This window comes from Desmodus rotundus, unplaced genomic scaffold (assembly GCF_022682495.2).
Source record: "Desmodus rotundus isolate HL8 unplaced genomic scaffold, HLdesRot8A.1 manual_scaffold_176, whole genome shotgun sequence".
NCBI lineage: Eukaryota > Metazoa > Chordata > Mammalia > Chiroptera > Phyllostomidae > Desmodus > Desmodus rotundus.
Window position 1 is genome coordinate 16,820 of NW_026527232.1, and position 25,137 is coordinate 41,956.

General features: G+C 53.7%; 1 pseudogene; it reads left to right on the forward strand.

The window, feature by feature from the left end:
• Positions 1-24,131: 24,131 nt before the first annotated feature.
• Positions 24,132-24,255, forward strand: LOC112308100 (U2 spliceosomal RNA; annotated as a pseudogene).
• Positions 24,256-25,137: the final 882 nt, after the last annotated feature.

Genomic DNA, 25,137 nt, shown 5'->3' on the forward strand with positions numbered 1-25,137 from the left:
GGCCTTCCCTGCCCTCCCCTGCGGCAGTCCTAGGAGCAGATGTATGGGTGGGTGTGAGTAGCGAGGGCCTAGAGTGGGGGGTGGCAGAGGGAGGGGCACGAGGATTCTGGGTAGGCTCTTTGGCTGGCAGAGGCTCCTGCCAAGATATTTCCCCGCCCCAACCCGCCTCAGCCCTCCACTCATTATCAACTTGGGGTTTGTGTGCAAACAGCAGCTGGTCTCTTTTGTAGACCTCCCCTTCCCGCCCTCCCCACCTTCCCTCCTCCCCAGTGCCTCCCAACTGGCTCATCCATCTCAGGTCCTGCCTCTCCCCCAGGTGATTTAGAAGTTGGGGTTCTGGGGAGTACCTGAGAGGGGAGGTGTCCCCTGTCCTTTCTTGGCTCTGGGTCCAAAGTTCTCCTCTAACCCTTCAAAGAGGTGATATAAAACCCCTGTGGGACAAGAGGTCCAGAGAGGGTGAGCAACGGGGCCAAGTGGACAAGTGCTGAGCCAGGGCCCAGCCACCGTGTTCCTGTTTTAGAGTCTGTTTGCTGAGCCAGTCTGCTCCCCACCCCTTACCTGTTCCTCCAGTCCCCCCAGGACCTAGCATCCCTTTTACCAGGGGCTCCGGAAAGACCTCCCAGCCTGTGTCAAGGGTTTTAACTGAAAGAATTCTGCGTGCGGCTGAAACAGGAAGGCAGGCGAGGCTGGGTGGCTGGGCCCTGCCGGTTATACCCAGGAGTTGAGACTGGATGTTCAGCCGGGGCAACGGGAGAAGGAACCTTGTGAGCAGCAGGCCCTGCAGACTGTGGAGGCCCGTTAGGAGAGAAGGCAAAAAAGTAGAAGTGTGTGGACCAAGGCACTGGCCCTGGGGGGTTGGGGCAGCCAGATCTGAGAGACTTGGTCACTGTGGATGGCCAGTAAGGAGTGTGGGGATGACACCCAGGCTTTGGCTTGGGCAACGGTGAGGATGTGAATCCTTTACAGGTACAGAAGCTGGCGTGGCAGGATGAGGACCTTGGGTTTGAGACAAACTGGGTGTGAGATGCTGGAGGGATGTTTGGGCCGTGGTCTCCAGGGGGTGCTGGAGACAGGTTGGGGCGGGGCAGGAGGAGTTCTGGGAGTAGATGAGTTCATGGAAAGTGGAGGGAATATGGGGAGAAGGGGCTGAGGATGACGTCCTGAGCAGGCTCAGAGGTCAAGGGAGGGGACTGCAAGGAATGGGAGGGACAACAAGTGGAGTGTCCACTGGATTGGGGAATTTGGAAGAGGCAGGGGCCGTGGCCTGTGTGGGCTCATGGCTCCTTACCAGGCACGAACTCTGTCTGTCACAGGTTTTAGCTCTTTTAACCTGTAACAGGCCTGGGACAACAAGCCTGTCTCAGGTGCAACCAAGCTTAGGCCTGAGGTGCTGTGTGACCACCAAAGTGTCTGGGATGAAGGCTCGTTGCTGCCTCTGGAGTAGACTGATGGAGCCTCACGCTCTGCTAGGAGCTGGAGTGACTGAGTCCCTCAGGGCCTCGGTGCTGACATGCCCAAACCCAGCCTAGAGAAACCATGTGCTAGGTGAGTGGCGGTTGGGGAACACCTGAGGGAGAAGGCACCTGTGACCCCCGGCGGGCATCACAGAGGATGCAACCCCCAAGGTAGGTCTGGAAGGAAGAACCCGGGTTCATTGGGTGGATGTATCCGCAAGGCAGCAGGCCGGGAAAGAGCCCGAGAAAAGGCAAGTAAGTCCCAGGGAGGGAGGAAAACCGCGGCCCAGGAAGGAAAGGTGGGGCCTGGGCTGGGCCACTGTCCGGGTCCTGGTGCTCAAAGTTCAGCCTCTTAAAAGAGCTTTTGGGGGCTTTGGCTAGGTCCCTGGGGCCCAGTCGGGGACTCGAGTGTGCAAGGCCACGGGTAGGCCTGTGCCTGGCGGCGGGCCGCGAGCGCCCTGGGGCTGGGAGGGGCGGGCCCCGCACACTCGCGCGTGCACACACCAAGCACACGATCGCCTGCACACAGCCCGGTCCTTACGGGCCGGAAGTCACAGGACCCGAGGCCGGGAGCCGGGCCGTGGGAGCAGCGCCGAAGACCGCCAGGGTGACAGGGAACAAAGGACTTGGTGGGGCGGGGGCAACAGAGCCGGGCTGTGATTGGCGGCGAGAAATCCCGGCCTGGCGATGATTGGCTGCGACCTCAGCGGGGCCCCTCGAGCCTGCCCCGCCCCTCGCGGCCGAAACCGGAGCCCGAAACGGCGGCCCAGGACCCGCCCGCGCCCCCGCCATCTGCCCCCGGGGCGGGGCGCAGGCCGGCGTCGGGTTCCTGCCCAGTCCCCCTCGCCTGGCCCGCCCTGAGCCGGGCGACCTGTGCTCCCAAATCCCCCCACCGCCGACCCCGGCCCAGCTGCGCGTGGGGTGCCCCAGAGCCCGGACAGGAAGGCCCGAATGGCAGGATTCCCGGGCACAGGAGGGTCAGGGTGCCCAAGTGGAAAGGACCTAGGGCCCCTTCCGGGAGCCTGGCCAGGGCCTCGTGGCTAGACTGGGAGAGGGGTCAGAGAACAGGGGACACTCAGAGGGGACTGGCTGAAGGTGTAACGAGTGGAGGAGGGCGCGGGCTGAAGGACATCCCAGAGTAAACGTGGTTGGATGACCTGCGGCCCGGGCCACTCAAGCCTGGCAACTTGCGGCGTCACTGAGGCTGATAGCTGCTCCAGAATGCCAGACAGGGTTCATGCAGGGCTTGGGGCAGAGAGGGAGTTAACTGAGTTCTCTGCCAGGCAAGCCACCGCTGGTGCTTAAGGATGTATGGTGAGTGAGGACCCTTCTCAACTCCATCCTTGTTTCCCAGCTGCCTGGGAGGTGAGAGGGAAGGGGTGGAGCAAGGGACCCGGACCACCAATCACAGCCTCAGCTCAGCTTTGAATCTGGGCTGGCGGGTTCAGCTGCGGGCTGCCAGGTGTGTTGGCGTCCTCTTTGTCCGCACTTGCCTGCCCAGGCATGTCCCACTCCACCCCCGCCCTTCGGAGGCCTTGCCGCACCCAGCTGGTTCCCCTTCTCTCTTGGTTCCCTTAGCTGAGACAGACCCTGGGTCTGCCCAAGTGCCATGGTGACTCCAAACCATGCCCCTCTCTCAGCTCCATTCTCAGCTCTGCAGAGACACGTTGCAGAGCACAGCTGCCTCCATCTCCCCAAGATGGCTACGGAGGGCCCGATGTGCTGGGAGTGGGTGGGTAAGAGCCCATGATTTGCAGCAAAGTCCTGGCAGAGGACTGGTCCAGGCACAAGTAGTGTGACCCAGAGCAAGCCCCTTACCCCAAAGGTGACTCCTACAGATGTGAAACAGATCATAAGGGCCTACTGTCAGGTAGTTGTGAGGGTTAAAAGTGATCCTGCAGACGAGGTTTTATGAGACTGAAGCTTCCACTGGGTGTGTGGGAGGGGAGGGGATATTATCGCTCTGTCCCAGTGCTGGGGACAGCCAGAGAGGGTGGGTGGGACTCCCGGGGCCTGCCCCGGTGGGCAAGGGCCAGGGTGCCAAGCAGGATGGGAGAGATCGGCACAGTGCCATTCCCATGGAGCCCAGAGCCCCTCAGGCCCTGAACAGAGGGGAATCAGAGTTTAGGGTTCCCGGCCCTCACACCACCCCAGGTTCTCCAGGAAAAAAAGGGGCAGGCCGAGGGATCGAGGGTCTGCTTTTCCTTTATCTTCAGCCCTGGGGTGTGGAGCTGAAGCCATCTCCCATGTGAAGGCCAGAGGGCAGGTTGGAGGCCCTCAGATTTCTCACCTCTGACACCCCACACTACCTTCTCACTGGTTTCACCATCTGTGGGTTTTCTGCCTCCTCCCTTCCCCAGCTCTGGCATGAAATTGATCACCAATACCCTCCACACTGCTTCCTCAATGCCTTTCCGATCTGTCTTCTCTACTCCTCCACTGCCATCCTGGTCACACAGCTGTACCGTGGTGACAGCATGGAATGCAAACCAGGTTTTGCCCCTTCCAGCTAAAGTTCTTTAGTGGCTCCCACTGCCCCCTGATTGGATCTGTCAGAGTGTCTAGTAACTGGGTGGGCACATACTCTGGACCCAGCCTGCTGGCAATTAAACCCCGAGGCCGCTGCTGCTAATTGTGCCTTGATTTCCCCATCTGTAGAATGGGGGTGAAGATAACAACTGGGCAGTGTTCCGAGTGCTCTGCACATAATCACGGATCCATTTAATCCTTCCGACAACTCTGAAGTAAATAACTCGTTATGCCTGCTTTACTGTGTACCCACAATACCCACTATAAAAGTAGAATAATGGGAGCAAGTACCTAGTGCATATGGTTATGATTAAATTAGTTAATTCATATCAAAATCTAGAAGAGCTCGGACAAAGCTGGTGATCCGTACATTCTAGCTGGTATTTTTGACCCAGCCCATCCTACAAACACCTTCCCCCAACTAACCTCCAGTCTCACTGGCATGTGCCTCTTCACTTGTCCTAACCACCGCTCTTCCCCTCCTCTCCCCAGCCCTCTGGCTTTTCTGTGTCCTATCTCATGACACAGGTTGAGGACTTACACATACTGAGGAATGAATGGATGAGGTTTGGGGGGAAGAAGCTGGGCTGGAGGGATTATTCGATGCTCACGCGCCCCCTGGTGGCCATCATGAGCATTCCAGGCCTTGGTCCAACCTTTAAAATGGGAGGGTGACGACAATCCCAGGCCCTTCCTGGTAAAGTGAGAGACATTCTTTTTTTCCAGGCAGTAATTTTTATTGCGTGTTTCACTCAGGATTTGACATTGGAAACGAAAGAATTCTGCATACATCAAATTGAAATTAGGAGGCACTGCATTGTTATTTGAAGCCTGGACACTATAGTTTCGAGGGCAGACTTCTACCTGCGGTCAGACACTGAACCCAGGGTGTTGACCCCAGGACTTAGCCCCCACGTGTCTGCAGGGATTTTCAGCCTCCCAGCCAACTCGACCTTCTTTGTCTTCTGAGAGCCGTGTGTGTGTGTGTCTACTCGTTGGTGTGAGCTGGGTGTGCGCCCACCATGCCCAGAGTTCACCTGTGTCTTCACCGAACGCACAGCAGCGGCAGGCTGCCTTTAGAAGAGGTATGTGTGGTGGGGAATGTGTGGTCGGGCCCACGTGTCTCTGCATGCCTGTGGCTGTCACTAGAACTTATCTGGGTGGAGAAGGCTGGGCCTGAGCCTGCCAATGAGCTGAGGGTGAGCTGCAGCCCATTGCTGGAACTTTCTGCTGTCTAGGTGTCCATGTTGTAGAAGGACAAATACCCAATCTGTACGCATCGGGGCCTGGGTGTGCACCTTGGAGGGCCGCTGGTTTACCTCTCCCTTTCTCTCACACGTGTGTGTTCATGGTTCCTGTAACTGGCCAGTCATCATTCCACTGGCTTCCGCTGAGCACCTGCTGGGTGTGCTCCTGGGGCAGGAAGGATCTTCATTCACGGGCATCTCATGCACATGTTCATGTCTCTCCTTGTTACTGCGCCGAATTACCTTCCTGTGCTTTGGCAGGCTGGCGTTAAGAGGAAGGAATTTGGAGTCAGGCATGTTTGAGTTCAAATTCAGGCTCACGTAGCTGTGTGATTCTAGACAAGGGATTTAATTTCACGGAGCCTCAGTTTCCTCATCTGCTAAATGGGGATTATAATACTGCCTCTTTCCTATGTTGCTGTGAGAAGTAAACAAAGACTGGAAAGCCTGGGACAGGGTGACAGGCACACAGAAGACACGTGATAGATGGTGGTGATTACTGGGGCTGTTGTGTTTTTGGCTTCCAGCTGGGCCTCTGCGCTATGCTTCCTGTCCCCGTGTCTCTGCGTCCTGTGACCCATGACACAGGCAGTGTCAGGCCAGGCCCTGCAGACATCCTCCACCAGCGTTAGGCACGGCTGCCAGCAACCCCACGCAGCCTGGCTCAGAACACTTCGCAGCACTGGACTGCACACGTCGCCCCTTGCATTCAGACATGAACGCCTACGCAGGCGACCTGATCTTCCCAACCCCATGCTGGATCACCTGGTCTGACCTGGCGGACAGATTCATGAGGCTGGAGGGGAGAAAGGTTTGAAGCAGGTCCTTGCAGACTCCCCAGCTCCTGGCCTTGGCATGTTTGGCCACCTGGGGGAGCCCTCTGTCCCCTTCAATCAGAGAGAGTGGAGGGGGACTTATGAAGAGGGGAGGGATGATGACTGCTCTGGGGACCAGAGAAAGGCCAGAAGTGGAGGGGGGAGGTGCCTTAAGAAGCAGTCCCTTTTGGGAGCCAGGCCAGGAGTTAACCCATCAGTTGCCAACCTCCTCTCTTTATGCCCCAGGGGCCTCTGGTTCTGGATGAAGATGCCCATGATGGGGTGCACTGTGGCGGGGTGGATATCCTTGGGGGTACTGGTAGCAGAGGACAGAAACATGGTATTCCTTGCAATTGATGGAGCCCCTCAAAATGTGTTCAGGAAGAGTAACCATGGCATGTGGGAGAGTGTGTATTATAACTTCTCCCATCAGCCCAACTGCCTGCAGGCCCCTGCTACCCTTGGCCTTGGTTATCCGACCCATCGCTGTCAGAGAGCTGCAGTGCTGGGCCCACCAGGTGGGGTTTGGAACCGGGGCTCCCTCTGGCTCCTCTGCGAAGTGGCTGCCCTGTGACAGCCAGGCTATCAGAGAGCATGTTCTTCTAAATCTGCACAGCCAGGGAGGTGGCCCCTCTTTACAGCGGAAGAGATGGAGGCCCAGAGTGTGAAGGAACTTGCCCCCAGCCACCCAGCTGGTAGGCAGGGAGGCCTCTTTGAACCCAGGTGTCTGATGCTAATACCTTTGTCACCAACCCCTCCCCTGCCCTCTGCCACTCTGGGAGAGAGATTCCAGCACTGAGACCCAGGCAAACAGAAGGACCTGCAGGGAGGACAGGAAGGGCCGGAGGGGATGGGCGCGGGCACAGCGCTGTGAAGACCGGCCTTTGAGCAGTTTCAGGGCCACGCGCTGAGGAATGAGCAGTGAGGAGGAAGTGGGGATGGGACATCTCTTTCAAGAGGGTGGCTGTGATGAAAAGGAGCCAAGAGGGAGGGGGTGTGCAGGAGACTTGGTGGCTTCAGTGTTGATGGGAAGGACCCAACATTTAGGAGCAATGTGGAGTCAGATGCCCTGGGCCACCACAGTACCTGAGCCACCCTGCTTCCTCATTTGGAACAGGGATCTTAGCTGTTTGCAGGTGACCAAGGCAGGAAGTAGGCTACCCTGCGGGGAGGGGCTCTCTTTTCTTGGAACTTGGAGAGTAGGAAGAGGGAGGGGTGAAAGAAGGGGAGGGAAGGGCTTCCAGCTGACTCAGGCCTTAGGGGGACAGTGTACAGATATGGCCTCCCAGTCCGTGGCCCCAGCCCCATGCCTCTTTCTTTCTTACCCAGCTCTTCAGGGGGATTCTAAGGACCCTCAAGACCTGAGGCTCATTGATTTTGGTGGAAAACAAAAGTTCCAGTAAAATGGGGGCCTCTTGCCTCATCTAGGACCTCCAGCAGGCAGGGAGAGAGAAGGAACTGGGGGGTGGACCCTCTGTCTGCCCTTGGGGGCTTACCCTGCTTTCATGTCCCCCACAACAAGTCCCAGGGTTTGACTGGGGCTCACTCTGTGCAGGGGTCTTAGAACCCACCCCTTCCTCAATCCACCCAGCCCCCCCACCAGGACCCCCTGGAGCCCAGTCCTGGAGGCCTGCATGCTGGCGCAGTGAAGTCCCGCCCCAGGGCCCAGGCTAGTCCCTGAAGCCTGCAGCCTGGGGAACAGATGTCCCCCACTCTCCCTCCTTGACTGCTCCTCAGTAAACCCTGGGGGCCCCGTGGCTCCTCTCTGTGGCCTCTCCAGCACCCCCCATCCACTTTGGGGAGCAACGAGCTGAAAAGAGACAACATCTGGGTCTCCCCAGGGCCCAAGTGGCCCAGCTGCTGCCTGGCCTGCAGCCTTAGGCGACAGCCATCCCTCCCCCCAATGCTGGCGCTCCCCTGCCCAGCACCCTCTGAGTGCCTAGCGTCCTCTGAGGCAGGGTCCCAAGCTTGGCCCCATCTCACCCCAAGGTACTTCATGCCAGAAAGAGCCTCGGGGGCCTGGCCTACAGAGACCCCCCCCAAAAGCTACAACTGCTCTTGTTATAGTGGGTGTCCCTCAGAGGTCTTTGCCACGTCAGCCCCCAGACTGAGAGACATTCCGCTCTGAGCCTGGGGGACAGATTTCTCCGACAGTCTGTTTTGGACGCAGGACACAAGTGACAAGCAGAAGGGGCAGAGTGCTGTGCATTTCATTGAGCAAGGGTACCACGGGCCCTGGGCTCAGGCAGCGGGGCTCAGGCAGCGGGAGTGCTGGCTTCCAGCTGGGCCCCTGTCCCCAGCAGGTCAATGCGCCTGGGCCCCCCAGGTGCCCAGACTGCACCTCTCTGTGAGGATACTCAGGCACCAGGTCACAAGCAACTTTGGGGTGACATCTGGGTCACATTGGGCCTTGTCAGGAGAAAAGGAACAAACTTTGACTGATTTACATATTGGGTTTCATTTGCATTTCACACTCAAGGTCTGGCCTTGACCTTCTCCTCCCTGCTCCTTCCCACCCAGGGACACTCAAATGGCCCACACTCTGAAAATGACAACAATGACACATTGGCCAACAGAGTCAGGATCTGCCCAAAGTCGTCCAGCCAGCTAGGGTCAGAGGTGGACCTCAACTATGGCCCTAAGAACCCATCCAGGGTTCTTTCCCTACACACGCAGCCTGCCTTCCGCCTTAGACAGATGGCGTGGGGCTCCAGGGGGGCTCTCTTAGGGTCTCCAAGCCCTGGGACAGCACCCCAGGGTCCGGGTCTAAGCATCTCTTCAGACCCCCACCAGTGTCAGCACAGCGGGAGGGCAGGGACAGTGAAGGCGTGTCAGGAGCTGGGTGGAGGGCAAGGGATGGGACTGTGGGGTCTGGGCATGGGCTCTTGCTCTCCCTGACATATCTGAGCCCCCCGGGGGCCTCTCCACAGCCCTCTTTTCCTCTCGGACTCGGGCGAATTTTATCTCCCTTTCGGTTGCCCTGCACTGGCCTTGTTGGTTTCTGGGTGTCCTCTGTCACAATGATCTTCAGTGGGGCTCAGCAGGAGCAAGGGTCCTGCCCCTCCCGCCTTGTGTCCCCCACACCAACAGGTGCTGTGACCTGGAAGCATGCCTGTCCCCTCCCTGGCTGATGACGTCATTCTAGAGGGTGGGCACTCGGTGTGGCATAGAGCCCTTCAGGGAGGACAGCCCTCTGGGCAGAGCCCCTCCATCCTTCCTGGGGGCACTTCGGGCACTTCACTCTCCACCCGCCTTTGGTCTGCAAGTCAGGCCAGGCCTGGTCCCCTCCAGACTCCGGGTCTACCCGCGGCAGCTTCAGGGCCGGCGCCTCCTCTCACCACACTTCATCAGGTCCACAAACTGAGGGCCAGAGGGGTGGGTCTGCCCTGGCCCCCAGCTGCAGAGGGGACAAAAGCAGCAGCTATCCAGGGTGTAGACATGCCCCTGGGATTACTCCCCACCCCTTACCCATCGAGGAGTCAGTCAACAAACACACTGACCAACAGCTGTGTATTCACAGCTGCCCCAAACCTACTCAGTATTCAGAGGGCAAGGCTGAGCCACAATATCTGGGAGTACCGGGGCCCTAACGATGGTCAGGCACCTGATTACCCAGCTACGGATCTTAGCTTGGGGCCTTGGGGAGAGCCGCAAAGGCAGGTTTTGCTTCTTGAGCAAAGGGCACACTCTGGCATCTTCTTTGCCCATGGCTAGTTTTGACCACATGAGCAGGAACCCCCTAGGAGGACTGGGCCTGCCCACTCCCCAGCCTGGCCCCCCCGTGATGCCAGCTGGGGCCCCTCCCAGGGCAAGGCACCATTGCCACACGCGGCAAGGAGCCTCGTCTTTGTGAGAAACTGTGACGGTTGAAGTTCCAGCTGTGCCACACAAAGGACCAGCCTGGGGCTTAGAGCTGCAGCCACAGCAGGGCGCCCAAAATAAGGCAGTGCAGGGCCAGAGCGCAGGGATGACAGCACAGAGGAGGCGGTGAGACAGAGCACCCCGCTCTGCTCCTGTGCCTGGCCAGGCCGGGCACATCTGGGGTCCGGAGTGTGCTTCCAGGGCCACTGCTTGGAAGAAACAGTGCCACCTGGGTGTGGTGTCCAGGTGGAAAGGATGAAGAGTGTTCAGGACACCGTGTCACATGTGGGATTGTGGGAAAAGCTGGTGTAGTCTGGCCCAGAGTGGACGGCTCTGAGGTGGCACTTTGGCAAACGTTTAACGTTGCTTTATTATTCATCCTGGCCCCACCTTCATTGAACACCGCTGTGGGGAGGCAGTGGGACTCCGTGGGACCCTGCCTTCAGAGAACACAGGTGCGCAGGCCAGGGCCGTGAAGATGGACTTCAAAGGAGGTGGATTTCTATTCCGTGTAAGACACAGCACATCCCTGTAGTGAGTCCCCGCCACTCTCAGCAGTCCAGGAATTGTGCAGGAGAAGAGAGCTCTGCCCTTGGTGGCTGGGTGAACAGATGCCACTGAGACTGGCTCTGACTCTGACGCCAGGCCAGTCCGTCAGAGTGCAGGTCACAGACTGTCTCATGCTTTCCAGGGTCCATCTCCCTATCTCCCTTCTTCTGGCTCCTTGGGGACTTCTCCCCAGTGTGAAACAAGAATGTTAAAATCGGACGGTCTGCCCACTGACGTTGTTCTAACGCACTGGGCAAGGACAAACTGCTGTCACTTTGCTGGCAGGATTCCTGACTTCAGCTCCCTGGACCACAGATCTTACAGCAGAGAGGTTTAACTTCAGGGCTTGAGTCCTGCCTCTTCCCCACTGAGCCAGGATGAGGCGCGTGCACTGGGAGCCCAGGGGGTCGCTGAGGCTGGATGTGATTTTCTGTGTTGGGTAGTAAGGGCAGTGGCAGGGGAAGGTGGCTTGGACAAGTGTCCTGTGGCTCAGGAGCAGACCCAGGGAACCAGGGAGCCAGGGCCATAGAAGGAGGAATGGGAGCCACCAGGAAGCTGTGGGGCTGCTGCTGCGTTCATCGGCCTCTCAGACTAGAATGCTCTCGCAGATGTAGCATCAAATGGTACTCCCTGAAATGAAAGCAATTAGGAGATTCACCGGGGTGAGCAAATATCCTGCTAAAAGCCCCACTTACAAATACCTCATAGGGAACCTGCCCTATCAGATATTAAATTTTGCTAAAAGGCTGAAATATTGGAGAAGTGAGCTATCAGTCGCCCAAGTTTAGAATAGTTCGGGGGGTCAGAGCAGATACCCTAGAACCTCCAGAGGGGGGTGTCAAGGCCGGGGCTGCACTAATCAGGCTCTGGGAAGCTCTGGTACCTGCGCAGGTCACCACCCCGCCCCCAGCGGTGCTAGAGCCCTGAAAGGCAGCCCCCACCCCCAAGCCTGGTCAGCGTTTTCTTGTCCAGCACTCTCTGAGGGGCTAGGGCCTGAAGATGGCCTGGAACAGCAAAGAGCCGCCTTTCAGCAATGCAGCTCGTCCACTCCCCACCTGGGGCTGTCCCTCCCATGAGTCACCCTGTTATCCCCATGGCCAAATATAGCTGCAAGGCAAACCAAAGGGCTGCATCCTTGGAAAGGGCCACTGAGGGGCCAGGATGGTGCCCCAGGCTAGGAGCCCAGGCAGCCCACCCCTCCTCCCCTACCTGGCCCAGGCCTGAGGTCTCTGCCTGAACCTCAGAGCTCAGAGACACTTTCCCACAAATGCTGGGGAAGCTGGGGAGAGGGGTCTGGCCAAGAAGCAATGGCCACTTCCTCCTGGGGGACCATGGGACACACTCCAGGGTACAATGAACAGGGCAGGGGGACTTTAACTTCTGTCTAGTCCACATGATGAAGCTGAGATCCCACTGGGCAGGGGCCCTGCCTGTGTGAGCCAGGACGCCGTTCACCCAGGGCGTGTCCAACAGCCCCCAGGGCGCCGCCCCAGCGCTGGGCCCTCAGAGCCACCACATAAGGAAATGTTTGTGCTTCGGCAGCAAGCACTGCCTCTGGGCAGTGGCTCCGCTCTCGCTCGACCCCTCCTCCCTCCTCCCCGACTGGCCAGACTGGGGCGGTTGGACCCAGTAGCAACCGCCCAGGGCCTGGCGAGAAGGCGGGGAAGGCGGGGAAGGCGGGGAGGCATCGGGCTGGGAAGTGGGTGGGCAGGGGTCGCGCTCTGAGGTCCTTCTGTCTTGCTGTGCGAGGGGGACATCCTGCCCAGCCTGGCAGCAGCCGGCCGGCCGGAAACCTTCTCCCCGCCCCTACCCCCAGCAAACTGCTGCCCCCCGCCGCCCGGTTGCCATGTGCGGGGCGGGCAGGACACTTCTGGGACAGCCTGGACCCTGGCTTTGCTGTCCCAGGGGCACCGCGTTCTGGAGTCTAAGGCCAGGACCATGGAGACACGGCCTCCCTGAAGAAGTCCCGCCCGCCCAGCTGTCCTCCCCAGGAGCCCAGAGCAACCTCTCATTTCTCCCGGTTGTGACTGAGGTATCCTGACCCCCCCACCCCCGCCTCCGCCCCGCCCCCCGCGCCAGTGCTCAGAGAGGAAACATTTTATAACCTGCCTGCTGGCGGCAGGCAAGGTCAGGCTCACGTGGGCTTCCCGTCCGTCTTCTGGAGTTTTCCATTAAATTATTTACACAGGCCCGGAACAAGCCCGCAGTCTCTGCAGGAAATCAGCGGGCACAAGGTGGCATTTATTCTTCTGCAAACAGTCTCATTTCTCCAGGGACCCCCTCCTCTTTCAACTGTAACTCTTTGGAGGGAAGAAGCCGCCTAAGGGCGGGGCCTTCTAGGTCCCTGTGGTTTACTCCTGGGAGCCAGAGAAACTCCCCACCAGGTAATCCCTGGGCAAGGACCCCAAACCCTGTGCTGAAGTCAGAGGGGGCAGCTCTGGCCCCCTGCTCAGCTCGGAGCGCAGACTCCAGGAAAGGGGCCTTGAGGAAGACGTCACCCAGATCCCAGGGCCTTTGGGAAGAGGGTGACAGGCGCAGCAGTAATCCAGCACAACTGCACATGTTCGGCAGGAGGGGAAGTAGGACCACCTCCCCGGCTTCCAGGTCACGCAGACTTGATTTAGATTAACCTCGGGTTCAGTTTCCTAGGAAGCTCCAGAGTAACACAGGAAGAACAGGGTGGCCACTTACCCCCAAACCCCCACCTCCCGGGTGGGCAGGGCTGCCCAGACAGGGCTCATCCGCAGGATCCCTCACCGCTAAGGACAGCTCTGGGCATCCTCCGTGCCTGCAGTCCCCTTCTGAGAAGGGTCCCTGTTGGTTCTTTCTGCAAAAAAGTGGCTGGTGCCTCCCAGTAGGAGGCTCAGCTTCGGCCATCCCCAGGAACATGGACTGTGGACCGTGCCCAGGCCTGGAGCCACTGTGGAAAGTGGAGGAGAGCTAGGCTGTGCTTGACAAAGGTCACACCCCATGTGGACAGGGGCCATCCACCCAATCCAATCCCACCCTCAGAGGCCCTACAGGTTTAATTCAAGATGCACTGCGCAGACTTCCAGCACCATGGCATCGAGTACGAAGGAGCTATTTTCTGCTCTTGGACCCTAGTGTCTTACAATTTGGTTCTAAAAACTCCTAGAGCAGGAAGTCTGTCTGGCTGCTATCTCCCAAGCCTAACACAAAGCATGTGCTCAGAAAGTATCTTTTGGGTGACAGAAAATTTTAAAAGCCTTCATTTCAGACTGCAAAGATCTGGGCCAAATAAGATAAACTTCACATCCTAAGTTTGTAAGGCTGGCCTGTGAAGTGGCCAGTTCTCCGTCATGAGACATATGCAAATGGAGCTTCATTGGCAACATATTGGGGATGTTGTAGAGGGGTCTCAATGGGAATGCAGAGGTAAATTGTATGCCCTTGAACTGTACTTAGAAGGAGCTAGCTTAACAAGAGGGTATCCATAATGACATGAAAAGGACACAGATGAGGAGGGTTTTTTTTTTTTAAAGATTGTATTTATTTATATTTGCGGGGGGAGAGAGGGAAAGAAGAGAGAAACATCAATGTGTGGTTGGCTCTTGCACGCCCCCTACTGGGGACCCGGCCCCCAACCCAGGCATATGCCCTGATCAGGATCCAACCCGGGACCCCACCTGAGACCCCACCTGGGACCCCTTGGTTCACAGGCCAGGACTCAATCCACTGAGCTACACCAGCCAGGGCCAGAGGAGGAGGTTTTGATGGATGGGGGAGGAGGGCCAAACAAGGTAACTTCTAAAGCCAGTCCAGCTCAAGTGCTAACACCCCATGTTTACTGCACACCCTCCCCATGCCCTGGCTGTTCTCCCCAGGCAGCATCTCCCTCCATCCCTGCTGATGTTAGGTGCTTGCGCAGGTACCCGGCTGGTAAAGGGCAGTACTAGGACTTGAGTCTGTGTCCCTCTCCTGGGGAGAGGAGTGCGCTCCACACAGAAAAACCAGAAGCAGCCGGACCAACCACAGTCCCCCATCCAGCTTTTCCTCCCCCTTCCCTCCCTCCGGAGGCCACTTCCCCCTGAACCTGTTCCCCAAGGTCTTTTGCCGCCTGGGCCCCACAAACAGGCCTCCTTTTCCCACACGCCTTCCTCCCCATCGCCTGCTCCCTCTGCTTCACCCTTGTCCTCCCACAAATGTGAATTTGCTGGCACCTCCAGTTTAAATGCCTCCTAGAACCAAGTTCTCAGGCTTGGTCCCTGATGCCCTCTGAGGCCTGGTCCTGGCCACCTACGCCGCCTTGGCTCACATCTTTCTCCAAGAAGCTTTTCTTGACCTTCACAGGCCAGACTCCTTCTTCACAGCGGCATCATGATGTCCTTAACTGCGGTGCTCTCGGTCTGTTTCCCTCACCCGTGGAGGGTCACCTTTGCACCCAGCGCAAAGTTGGGGCCCCAGCAGGAGCTCAGGGAGTGGGAGGAAAGGAGAGTAGCAAGGGTGAGAACAGCCCAGGATAATGGGCTGGCGGTTATGCTTTGCGTGTAAACTCAGCGAGAGCAAACGAATCCCAAACAAGCCAGAATCGGATTGTTTTTCGCAAGTGCCCCAGACTCGGGGAGGCAAAGCTTGTACTCCAGGTCCGCGCACATCCCAACGTAGACACAGGTTAGTGCATACACCAGATTCGTGAATACATGTCTCCGTGCACATTGTAAACTCGTGCAAACACGCGTCCATGCATACCCGACTTGTATAAGCCAGGCAGTGCAAACACAAGAGCGCGCACTCTCAAGTGTGAGAACATCCTCGAGGCCGTGTACAGAAATACGTCTAAATCCACGGACTCGTGCATACCAGATGCAAACACGAATTGGGATATACTAGAGCGTATGCAAGGTCGTAGGCCCATTCAGAGAAGGTAGAGGCGCCCGTTTTCCGCCATACTCGGGCAGAGCTGCACTCTACGGGCGCCATCTTCCTTCCTCGGGCAACGGGAAGACCTCCAGTCACTCAGCCTCTGCGCTCGGGCCTTTGTTGTCTGGGCTTCCGGACGTCCATCACGCGTCAGTTTTGAAGCCCCGCGCGCCGGAGCACGAAATGGCGGCCGCGGGGCGGGGCGAGGGCGGGGCGGCCGGGAACAGCGCCCACTCCAGACTCCGGCCGGGAGCGCCCCCTGCCTCCTCGCGCAGGCGCACGACGCGGCGCGCGTTCGCGCGTTCCCGCGTTCCCCCCGAAGCGCGCCAGGACACAAAGGGCTGGAGGGAAAGCGCGGAGCGCGTCCAGAGCCTACGGAGCGGCTAGCGGCCCGGAGCGGTCTGGACCGGAGTCCTGGGGCTGGAGCCGGGCTCGCCGGAACCACGCGCTCGGGCGTGGGGTGGGCGTGGAGCGGCGCTCTGTCCCCTCCCCTCGCCCCTCTTCAACCGCCGTAACTGCCTCGCGGCCTGGGGTGGGGCGGCTGGGGTGGGGCGGACAGCGCGCCCGCCCGGCTCTCGCGGCGGCCGCGGGAGGCCCGGGTTCGTCCATTTTCCCTCGCGCGCCCTGATGGCGGATCTTTCCCCTGTTGCGGAGCAGGGGGCTACCTCCGCGAAAGCCGGGGGCCTTCTCCCAAATTCCTTCTTTCGTTTGAGCGCTTGGGAACGAGAATGACGCAGCTCTGTAGAAAGTTTTTGAGTGATTTCCAGAGATTTTATAAAGAAAATGCAGACCCCGCAAATTTACTATTACATCTTGCAATTTGGTACTTCAAATTGGGCATGTGGATTTAGGGGACGGGTGAGGACACTGATGTAAAAAAAGTGGGGCTTTTTTTCCTTCGCTAAAGAGACGTCCGTTAAAAGCAGCAATAAAACACTAAATTTTTTTTCATACATGCTCTTGGTAGACAGTTTGAAGAGAAATGACTGATGTTCCCTGAGTATTTATATGCCAGGCCCTTTTAAAAGTGCTTTAATTTTTATAACCAGGTACAGATGGAGAAACGAGTCCCAAAAGGTTCAGTACACAAAAATAGTAAAAAGTACAGGAAAGCAAGAAAAGGGGGGGAACCGACCTTCCCAGACAACCACTATTTAACAAGCCGTCCTGGCTGCCGCCAGCGCTCTCTGTGCGGGAAGAAGTTTGGTTCGCGCTCCCGGGGTAACCTGGGGCGGCCCTGGGGAGCCGGCAGGGCTGTGGCTGCGCGGGCCGGGAAGCCTGCGCGCGTGCAGCCGCCCGGAAGCGCGGTTGCGGGGCGCGCGCCGTGAGCGACTGCTGGGGGCGCCCTCTGCGTGGGGTTGGCCTCTAGTGGTCCCGGAGAGTTCGCCTGACTCCTGCCATCCCTCCTGGGGGGTGGGAGGAAGAGCCGCCTCCTGCCTTTCTCCTTTTTTCTTTTTCCCCCTACTCTAGCACATTCTCGGGCTATTAACCGCCTTCCTTCAGATTCCCAAGCTCGTTTGAGCCTCGGAGGAGCGTGTTTTCACAGATCAGGGTCGAGTCAGTTCGAGGTAGAGCGGGCAGGGCGGGAATGATTCCTCATGTGCACAGGTGAAGCGGCTGAGATTCGGGGATATGTCTGGGCCAAGTTCATCCATTAACAGTGGAGCAGAGGTGCTTCATCCAAGCTGTGGCGGCTGCCTAGCAACCTCAGTCTCCAAGTCCTTGGCTTCCGTAGGATCTGTAATTATGTCCATGCTTGCTTGGTTTTTGAAGTTTAAACTTTAACGAGATGGGGATCCCAAAGCCTAGCTGATAAATGGTAGGTGCTTTTCTCTTGTGTGATGAAAGAACATCGTTTCCAAACAGGAGAGGGGTATGCAGCCAGCACATCCCTCACCCTCATTCTTCTTTTTAATTTTTTTAGCTTTAGAGAGAAAGAGGGAGAGGGAGATTGAGAGAGAAATATGACCTTTTTTTGTTCCACCCATCCATGCATTCATTGGTTGCTTCTTGTATGTCCCCTGACCAGGGACTGAACCCACAGCCTTGGAGTGCTGGGATGATGTGCTAACCAACTGAGCTACCCAGCCAGGGCCCTCACTGCCCTTCTTAATTTTTTAGGCCTTCATCTGTATATCAAAACTATTTTTATCCATTTTTAGTTTACTAATTAAATCACCTGTCCTTTAATTATTTTATTGCAATATGATTTTGTTTTTTCTTCTTTATCAAGTAAAGAAGTCACCTATTTATTATTACTTCATTAATGAGGAAAAATGAGTGCTTTTATTCTTATTTAATTTTCTAAGGTTATTGATTTTAGAGTGAGAGAGAAAAACATTGACTTGTTACTGTTTTAGCATTTGTTGCTTGATTCTTGCATGTGCCCTGACTGGGGATCACACCCACAACTTGGGCATATCGGGATGATGCTCTAGCCAGGGTGAAAAACAAGTGCTTTTAGTTTTTAGAAGTGGAAAATGTAAGAAATGAAACCAGAATATGACTTCAGATCTCACACACAGCATCCTGTCTTCTTGCTCCATTTGTTTATTAAGTCACAATTCCTAATAAGCATATTGAAATGTTTGTAGGAAAATCAAAGAAGTTCCAGCAACTGTGAAAAGCTTTCTAGATAATGGCCTTTTCTCAAATTTTATAAAAGAACGTCTTTGAATACTTAGCAGCTTGTGGCTTTGTCAAATTACTTAACTCCTGATCCTGTCTTCTCATCTGTAAATTGTGGATAAAAGAATTTGTCCTGGCAGAGCTGGGCAGGAGGTGGGGAGTTTGCAGATGATTTTTGTAAAATGCAGGACTATAGACCATAGCAGGTGCTCCATAAATAAGTGTCAGTGATTGTTTTTGGCTTGTCAACCTGAGAGTCAAACCTGTAGGGAATTTTTATGAGTGTATTTGAGCTAAACTGATGACAATTACCAGGAAGCAAACTCTCAAGGGACTGGAAAAAAAGGCTCCAAAAAATGGCACGTTTGCGCCTTATTTTATACATAACCGGCAAAGGGGGAGGCTTAAGGAGGTTACTTGAAATCCATTGGTGATAGATTAGGGAGGTGGGAGAAAGCAAAGCCCAGAAATCTCTGGGATTGGATAAAAAGTAAACCAAAATAGACTTCTTTTACATGGGTGGATAAGAATGGCTAACAGTTAACAATGAACACAAGAACAATGAGGGGTTTTGTGGCTCCTGTGAGGTCGTTGTGCCCTGAGGGGTCTGGATAAAGGAAATTTCACTGACGTTTGTTCCAAAGGTATGTTAAGTAGATGCAAGAAGACAATAAGGCAGGTTCAGTTAAGATTGACCTTTGTCTGGGAAGATACCTCTGGACGAGGGGGCTACCTGCCAAAACCTGCTTTTTGTTAGAAAGTTTTAGTTTCAGACAATTCTTTGTGCTTACTTTCGGTCCCTGAGTTTGTAATGCCGCCATGCCAGCTTCTCCTGAGCTTGTCAGGTTGAGTGTTTGGCCCCTTTTCTCTTCTCCGCCCCTCCCCCCATCCCAGTTGCTAGTCTATATTTCCAAACTAGCAGAGCCGGCAGTTGGTTGCCTTGAAAAACGTCAGTACAGCCCCTTCGAGATCACAACTGTGTGCCCACTTATACCCCAAACAACATCCAGGACAGCTTAATACTTTTAATCAAGGAAAGAGCAATTTTTATATTTACTTAAGAAAACATGATACATCAGGCACATCCATGATCTGGAGTAAAGAATAAGGGGCTTGTGTGAACTGGCCCCATGCAGGTGGCCCTCCCATCTTTGAAAGGGCCTGAAGGCGGGGGCTGGATGTCAGTTGGGACCTCAAGAAGGAACGAGCCCTGCCCTCCCAAATCTGCAGGGCCCTCTGAAAGCCACAGGAGTCTCTCTGCGTCTGGGCCCTGTGTGCTCTGCTCAGTGGATTTGTAAGTTCTGCTTCTGTTTGGATGCTGGTGGCAGGAGATAGAAAGTGAATAAAACAGTCCATCCCTGCCCTCAGAGAGCCTAGAGCTTATTCAGGAAGCCAGACTCTGAGGAAATTACCAGGCTGGTGAGTGTAGGATTGTGGGGTGCTACACAAGATGGCAGTGGCCCTGACTGAGGCAGAAGATCAGGGAGGCTTCCTGGAGGCGGTGATGCTTTGGCTAAGCCCAGCACTCTCTCAGACTCTGAAGAGGGAAAAGGTACATCAAAGTTGAGAAACTGAGGTCCAAAAAGTCTGGGCATGGGAGCTCAGTGGCAAAAGAGACGGGAGCTGAAGTACAGAAAGGAGCCAGGCCATGGAGATTTCTCTAGGAGTGTAGGAGGAGAAGGAAACAAATTCCTCATCCTAGGTTCTCTGACTGGGTCTCTGTAAATTAAACTAACAAAAGATTACTAGGAGACAAATAAACAGAACTGTTCACTAAAGTGTGCATCACACATACACAAGGGAGCACCCAGTGATGAGTAACTCAAAGGGGTGGTTAGAATTTGGGCTCAATACCTGAGGGGACCCGCCCCAAAAGACCCGGAATTATAATCTGGAGGGCAGGCCCCCTGTACTGCAGGCTTCCCACACTAGGTGAGTGTTCTAGGAACCCATCTGTATCGGTGCACCAGCTGGTGGTGGTGTGAGAGGCTGCGTTCCGCTTCAGTGAATTTTTTTTTTTTAAGACTCCTTCAGTGTGTTTGCCCTTTTCATGACAGGTGATTTATGGATGTACCTGCCCACACAGCGCTGCATCTTCAGCAGTTTTTGACCAAAGACAGCATGACCCCCATGTCCCAGCCTTCCCTGTTCACATGATCTCTCGCCTGAGAGACCTTTTTTTGTTTCCTCAGATGAAAAAAATCCTCACAGGGAAACGTTTTGCTGATGAGAAAGAGGTGAAACAAAAAATGGCAGAAGAACTAAAAGGCATCAAAATTAACGAGTACAAAAACTGTTTTGAGCGGTGGAAAAAAAGTCTTGATAGGTGTATTGCATCAAATGGAGAGTGCTTTGAAGGTGACTGAAGTTTAAACATGTTAGAATAAATATAAATTTTTTTATTAACATATTCTGGGTATTTTGGTTCCCCCTGATATAACATCTTAACAAAAGAACAACGCATTTTCAGAGAAGTGACTAGACAAAAGGGTGGCAAATTATGGGAGTGTAAACGTACTGGGCAACTGATGCAGGGAAGGGCTCATTTTCACAGGGTTGTCATGTAGGTTCCTCTGGTGCCATCTCCAGGCTGATAGGGTTTACTCTCTGGTGATTAACTTCTGTCCTTCCTGCTAGAGAGGGAGGGAAGGACACTTTATGTAAATTTACATCCTGATTTTGGGCAAACAGGAGGAGGGCAGAGAGCTTTTCCCGTATCTGCTTCTTCTCGGTTGCCTTCCACTCAGAATCATCCTTATGCCAAAGGGGCATATTTGCAGGTGGTATATTCTGCTATTCTTCACTAGCTCTGGTTTACTAAAATCAAATATTCTTCTCATTAGAGCAGATTATTGAGAATCCTCAAAAGACTATTTTTTGAGACGTAATTCATGTAGTATGAGATTTACCCCTTTAAAAGTATGTTTAACTCAATAGTTTTTCACATATTCACAAAATTGAGCCACAATCACCACAAATTCCAGAATGTTCTAGCACCCCCAAAGAGAAACTTCGAACTCAGTAGCAGTCACTCCTTGTCTGTCCCTCTCCCCAGCTCCACTGCTAATGTGCTTTCCGTCTCTGCAGATTTGCTTATTCTGGACTCCATATGTTGTTATGAATGGAATCCACAATAAACTTAGCATTTTTTTAAATCCTCATCTGAGGATATGTTTTTATTGATTTTTAGAGAGAGAGAAATATCAGTGTGAGAGAGAAACATTGATCACTTGCCTCCTGTATGCACCCCAACTGGGAATGGAACCCGCAACTGAGGCGTGTACCCAGACTGAGAATCGAACCCGCAACCTTTTAACGTACAGGACAACGCTCCAACCAACCGAGCCGCGCTGCCAGGTTCATCGAGGTTGTAGCATATATCCTTTTTCTATTCCTTTTTATGGCTGAATAATATTCCACTGTGTGAGTGTCTCAGAAGACTCTTACAAAGAGGAGTCTCATACCTGTGATGGGAATGTGCCTTGGGGTCTGGCCACAGTGTGAGAAGCTCTGTGCTTCCAATGTCCACGGGCGACCTGGCTCTGCCATCACGGCCTGTGTAACCTGGATGGATCGCTTGCTTTACCCTTCGCTGTCCTCTCACAAATGGGGACAACAGTAGTAATTCTCCAGGACCCATGAGTAAACGAGCTAGTAGATTTAAAAGGCTTGGAGAAGGGCTTGTTCAGTTGTCACCACAGAGGAAGAAAAAGGCCAGCAGATGCAGAACCCCCTACTGATTTCTTAGTGAGCACACTGACCTTTATTCTAGAATCTTCCAATGGCTGCATGGCTACTTCCTAAAACTGGAAATTACAATCAGGTCTGACTCAGAGGGAATGAATTGAAAATGGTGGTTTCTACACCTTTCTTGGGCATTTAGGGTTTTGTAGTTCGGCAGCATTCCACATGTTTGTGATGGTGAGCCAGGGACTTTTCCAATACATGTACTTTTCAGATCATTACCTTGAGAACAAGCTGCTTTAATTTTTTTTTAATTTAAGTAAATTTTCAACATACAAAAAAAAAATAGAAGAGTATGGTTCCCCATGTACCTTCCACAACATTTATTCCCATTTTTCAATTCCTGACAGACTGGTTTGTTCCACAGATGGGGGAGGCACACCTAATATGTAGGACCTGAAGGGGAACAGAATTTGCCACCCCAAAATATGTCACTTTGGTATGAGAATTATTTGAACTAAAGGCCATCAAAACCCAGCAGGTTCAGGAAAGGCTCATCTGTCTAAATTTACATTGGAAAGGGAGGCCTGCACCAGGAAGAGAGCTGTTACCATAGATACCTTTTTACCTGAGAAACTTATCTGCCTAACAGGACAACCTGTGTTTTCCAAACATCTCCTCTTCCTTCCTGTGAAAGGCCTTTCTCCCAGGGCACAGTGTCCCAGACTAGCACCCAGGTCTCCCTGCACCCCCTGCTCCTGCTCCCCGCTGCACCCACTTGGAATGGAAAAAGTAAACACTGGTCTGGGGAGATGGTCGAGAAATCCATGTTTTCCACCCAACTTGGTGCTGGTGCCGCTTCAAACATTCACTCCATAGATTCTTCGCCTGCAGTTAAGGTTCCAGGAGTTGGTGAACTTGGATGGGAAGAATTTACGCCTCTTGTCCCCAGTCTTTCAGTGAAGTTTGACATTTCCTTCTATTGTGTGCACAGGTATCACAGCACAGTATCCTAGGTGGCTCCTGGGATTCTGTCACCAACAGAAGTCACAGCTGCTTTCATGTCACACCTCAGTTGCGACAGATACTTTAAATCTCATCTACACTTGTGTCGGGGAGGAAAAATAGTTTTCTTTCTATCCCTCTAAATTCTTCTGGCTTGTCTAATGATTCAAATTGACGTGAGACAGATTAACAGGAAAAAATGTCTAAATTTGTTACTTATGTACATATGGGGGTCCCATAGGAATGTGAGACCCTAGGACAAATCTAGCAGTTGGGGCTTACAAGCCCCCTTGAGCCAAAAAGGAACAGGGGTTGAGGAGTGTGGTTTGGGACTTTGAAAGGTAGGAAGTAATTCACATGGAGATGGAAAAGCAAATGCTTGGTAATCAAATGTTTGCGGGGCCATCTTTAACGAGGGAACACCAGGAGGACTTTGATTAGAGGAACCTTGCTAGGCTCGTCCCTGTCTGTTACACAGTAGTTCCTATTAAACTATAGTCACCTGTGATGAGAGCCCCCTTCCCGGAGCAGGTCCTCCATCTAAATTCTTTTAGGCACTTGGGGGGAGGTCAAAGTTTCTTCGTGTTTCTTGAAAATAATATCTTAAAATAATCAGTATCCTAAAAGGCATATTTTGGAGTGGCAAACTGCTTTCTGTTACTCACCGTGATTTCAAAATCAGTAGTTATCAGGCCTGCTGCCAGATCTTGTCCTGATTTAATTCATTAATAGAGTTACCAGTCATACATAGCAATTGTATTTCAGTATAATTTGCTTCTTTTGTAATCCTGGGTGTTTTGCTGTATGCATTGAAAACCTCACCCTGAGAGCCCTGGCTGGGTAGCTCAGTTGATTAGAGCGTCGTCCCAATGTGCCGAGGTTGCAGATAGGATCTCCTGTCCTGGCACATACAAGAACGAACCAGTGCATGCATAAATGAGTGGAACGACACATCGATGTTCCTTTCTCTCCCCCACCTCTCTCTCTCCCTTCTTTCTCTCTCTCAAATCAATAAATAAAAATTTTAAAAAATAAAATAAAACCTCACTCTGAAAAGAGTTAAGAAGCCTCAAGAGACTCCAGAGGGGCCTGTGGTACAGAGAGGATGAACAAGCCTGCCCAGCCCTCCCGAGGGCACCTCGAGCCTTCACTGTCACCCTGCCAGCCCTTTGCTGTATGTGGCTGGCACCATCTGCTGGGGTTGAGGCTTGTGGTCCTTCTATTCTTTCTGGCCATTATGGGGTGTAAATGAAGATATTGATAGCGTCTCAGACTCTTGCCAGAGGATCCCATGGGCCACTGCCACGGGCACCTGCTCCCCTGCCAGCGTCCTTTGGTCCCAAGGCCATTGCCGTGCGGTTCTTCCTGGCCCGTGATGAGGACCTGGGAGCAGGGCAGTGGCAGAGCACAGAACTGGGTTGAGCTAAAGCTGGAGCATCTGCAGTTTCTTATCAGGCCAAATGCATTTTTAAAAACAAATTGTTATCGGCCTTTTGGCCCAGATCAAGTGTAGTATCTGTTCTTATCAGCTTAGTGTCTGATGCACCCTCTATCTGAGGACAACATGTTGATTGGATTTTTGGAGCAGGAAAACAAAATTTTCTTTGGATTGATAAATGAGCACATGGGACAACATTGAAAAGTTGCAAAGAGAATATGATGAGAAAGTTCTCTCCCTCCCTGCCCCTCAGCCTCAGACTTTGCAGAGGCTTTCCTTCCAGAGCTGTGCACATTTACAGCCAAACTGAAGGTGCCCTGGGGCACTGCCTTTTATTACTTAAATACTAAGATATTAGGCACTTGGTCTGCACCTGGCTTTTTTAATGTAACAGTATTGTCTTGGAAATTGTTCCTTATTTATATATAAATAACTTTACCCTACTACTGTTCTTTATATTTATTTCTCTGGTCATTTCCAAGGAATTTATTGAAAAAGAATGCCTCTCCAGAGAAACAGGAGTACCCAGACATAGCCAGAAATTTCAGGATAACTCTTGGATTCATTTCCTCACCTCCAAAATTCCAGGGATACTGGGTGAGGTAGTTCTGTATTCCTCTTTAGGTGGGTTTGCATTTCAGAAGGGGCCTCACAGGACTATAGTATCTTAATCCAAAAAAGGACTACATGGTAGAATTTTGAGCAGGGGCATCAGAGATAGGTTGGCCTTTGGCTAGACTTGATCTGTGGTGTCCCCAAATCCAGGTGTTAGAATTCCAGGATCTCTGTCTATCCAGAGCCAGAATAGGCTCTAGATCTCTGGATCTCTGTCCACCTTGCCCTCCCAAGCTAACCTGAGGTCTCTTTTAAAAAAAAGCCACCTTCCTAATATTGAACCCTCCTGCAACCAAGCAGCTCTCCTCCCAGCTTCTCTCACGAGATGTGTTGGGCAGGGCAGCAGACATTAGCCAGGGACACCTCAGAATGACGCTAAACCCACATAATGGTGTGGCTCAGTGGATTGAGCGCTGGCCTGCGGACCGAAA